This window comes from Sturnira hondurensis, unplaced genomic scaffold (assembly GCF_014824575.4).
Source record: "Sturnira hondurensis isolate 20B ecotype Veracruz unplaced genomic scaffold, ASM1482457v3 Scaffold0000780, whole genome shotgun sequence".
Classification (NCBI taxonomy): domain Eukaryota; kingdom Metazoa; phylum Chordata; class Mammalia; order Chiroptera; family Phyllostomidae; genus Sturnira; species Sturnira hondurensis.
The window spans coordinates 22,898,273-22,901,577 of NW_028073411.1; the positions used below are offsets into that span (position 1 = coordinate 22,898,273).

Sequence of the window (3,305 nt, forward strand, 5' to 3'; positions counted from 1 at the left end):
TGCGCCGCCAGGGGAGGGGGCGCTGGCGGAAGTGCAGCCGGAGGGGACGCGGCCGGGCGGAAACGTGGCCGGAGGGGCGCGGGCGGAGATCTGCGTGAGGCGCGGGGCGGGACGCCCGGAGGATGTGGGGTCTGAGCGGCGGCAGCCTGAGTCTAAGGTTCACCGGCGGGGGCGGGGGACCGGGCCGGGTTCACCTGAGGGGGGACAGGTTCACCTGAGGGGGGAGAGGGGGGACCGGGCCCGGTTCACCTGAGGAGGGACAGGTTCACCTGAGGAGCGCCGGCGCCTGCAACTCGGCCGCCGTCTCCGCGCCGGGCAGCCCGCAGCCCCGCCGGAGAGCTCGAGGGTCGTGCCGGGATCGCGCCGAGCGGCAGGGACTGCGCCGCCAGGGGAGGGGGCGCTGGCGGAAGTGCAGCCGGAGGGGACGCGGCCGGGCGGAAACGTGGCCGGAGGGGCGCGGGGCGGGACGCCCGGAGGATGTGGGGTCTGAGCGGCGGCAGCCTGAGTCTAAGGTTCACCTGCGGGGGCGGGGAACCGGGCCGGGTTCACCTGAGGGGGGACAGGTTCACCTGAGGGGGCAGAGGGGGGACCGGGCCCGGTTCACCTGAGGAGGGACAGGTTCACCTGAGGAGCCCCGNCAGAGGGGAGACAGGTTCACCTGAGGGGGGAGGGGGGGACAGGTTCACCTGAGGGGGCGGAGGGGGGACCGGACCCGGTTCATCTGAGGAGGGACAGGTTTACCTGAGGGGGACAGGTTCACCTGAGGGGGCAGAGGGGGGACAGGTTCACCTGAGGGGGCGGAGGGGGGACCGGGCCGGGTTCATCTGAGGGAGGACAGGTTTACCTGAGGAGGGACAGGTTCACCTGAGGGGGCAGAGGGGGGACCGGGCCGGGTTCACCTGAGGGGGGACAGGTTCACCTGAGGGGGCAGAGGGGGGACCGGGCCGGGTTCACCTGAGGGGGGAGGTTAGGGAGGAGGCCAGGGAGGAGGCCGGGGCAGGGGAGCGGAGCTGGGCAGAGGCGGCCTCTGAGGAGAAGGCTGCTGACCAGGTTCCCGCAGGTGAAGCAACCAGCGCGGCCGCCCCCAGCCTGGAGCCTCAGACCCCGCGAGCTCAGTTCCTCAGTTCCGGGGGGGGGGGGGGCGATCAGGCCAGGCTCGCGCCCAGGCGACCGCGCGCAGCTCCAGCTCCGCCGGGCTTCCGGGACAGCCCGAAGTCGGGAAGCCGAGTTCCGCAGCAGCGCCGTGCAGACTGGAGTTTCCTCGGGAGAACGAATCTTCGTTCCAGGAATCAAATGAGGTTCCCTGGAGGGTGTTGGCGACTCTGCCGTTTTCTTTCCGTGCTCTTGGTCACGTCGTACTTCCGACAGGCGTGGTCGCCCAGCACTGGGCCGGGCGAAGGGCCTGAACCGCGCGGGAGCTGGCGGACGGCCGGGCAGGCGGACGAGGCGGAGCGCCGGCCAGACGGCTGTGCGGGCACTGCGGGCACTGCGGGCACACGAGTGCGCCCTCCGCCACCTGGTGTAGAGAGTGGGAGGGAGTTGGCGAGGTGCTTCCGGTGTGCTTTCCGGAAGGAGATTGAGGCCCAGTGAGCGACACCGAAGAGTACGCGCAAGCAACGGATGGAGCGCGAGCGCCGTTCCCGTGTTGTGGTGCAGCCTTGTCCTTTCGAGCCACTACGACCATGTGTCAAGCGTTAGATCGCCTGGCAGTGCTCGAGATAATTCAGAATGCTTAACAATCCTTAGAAAACACTCCCCGTAATATTCAAGTTTATTGCCTGGATTGTTGTAACACAATTCTGGTTGGTTTATTTGCTTCTCTTACCTCCCCATATTCTAGGTCCTTTAAATACGCAAGTCAAATACTTGCAGGGTTTGCTTCCTTGCTTCCTTCAACTTACCTACTCAAATGATCTAATGAGTTTCCCGTATCAGTATTTTTTAAATATTTTATTTATTTGTTTATTTTAAAGAGAAGGGAAGGGAAAACATCAATTGATAGAAACACTGATTGGCTGTCCCTCACAAGCCCCTAAACCGGAACCTGGCCTGCGACCCAGGCGTGTGCCCTGATTGGGAATTGAACTGGTGACCTTTCAGTTGGAAGGCTGGTGTTCAACCCACTGAGCCACACAAGCCAGGGCTCCCTTATCAAACTCTAAAATTGTAATGTGTCACCCAAATTCCTGATCCTCGGGAATTTTTCTACATACCACAACACTTTATCGTAGTTCAGTTCTAATTTGTTTATTGTTACTTATATTGTTTGCTGCCAGAATATATTCCAACACCTAAAAAAGGACCCGCTGTAGGTAATTGTTCAATAAATATTAATTGAATTAATAAATATTTTTAAAATATTTCAGGACCCTGACTCCTTGTGTTTCTCTCCAGGAGGCACTGAGCCATGGGTATCTCTCAGAACAACTAGCACAAGTGCCACAAGGCTGGAGACAAACAAAAGTGTGAGCCGGGACACCCTACTGCCAACACCAAGATTGGCTCCCACTGCATACACACAGTCCTCATTCAAGGAGGCAGCAAAAAGTACCATGCTATGAGGATGGACATGGGCAACTTCTGAGACTCCAAAGGTGCATGCAAAACAGGAATTACTGATGTCTACAATGCATCCAACAATTAACTGGTCCACACCAACACCCTAGTAAAGAACTGCATCCTGCTCATTAACAGCACACCATACAGACAATGGAAAAAGTCCCACTATGCACTGCCTCTGGGCTGCAAGTTGGAGGCCAGGTTGACTCGTGAGAAGGAAGAGATTCTAAACAAAACACATTCAAAGAAAATTCCGAAGAAATATGATGAAAAGGAATGCCAAAATCAGCAGTTTCCAGAGGAACAGTTCCAGCAGGGCAAGCTTCCTGCAAGCATTGTTTCAAGACTGAGGCACTGTGGCCAAGTCAATGGCCATGTGCTATAGGGCAAGGAGCTGGAGTTCTATCTGAGGAAATCAAGCCCTGGAGGGGTAAATAAATTCTTCTTCCTCCTATTTTAGCTCGTGTAATAAGGGTGGTATACTTTCCGTGGGGACAAAAAAAGATATTTTCAGAAAAAAAGAAAGGAAATAACATGCCTCCAGAAGGAGAAGTACAACAATCAAAAAAGTTCAGGAAGGATGGGAGAGAGTAAGAGAAATAAAAGGAAGATTAACAAAGAGAGACATTAATAGGATAGGTTAGAAATATGGGCAAGTGGGAGAAACAAAAGAATACTAAATTGGTCAAACAGTGGGAGTTATTGACTGTCTGGAATCGACTAGAGAATTTTCAACCTTGACAGAA

At 56.6% G+C, this 3,305-nt stretch overlaps 1 pseudogene; it reads left to right on the top strand.

The window, feature by feature from the left end:
- The first annotated feature begins 2,323 nt into the window (after positions 1-2,323).
- Positions 2,324-3,064, top strand: LOC118989400 (40S ribosomal protein S8-like; annotated as a pseudogene).
- The last annotated feature ends 241 nt before the right edge of the window (positions 3,065-3,305 follow it).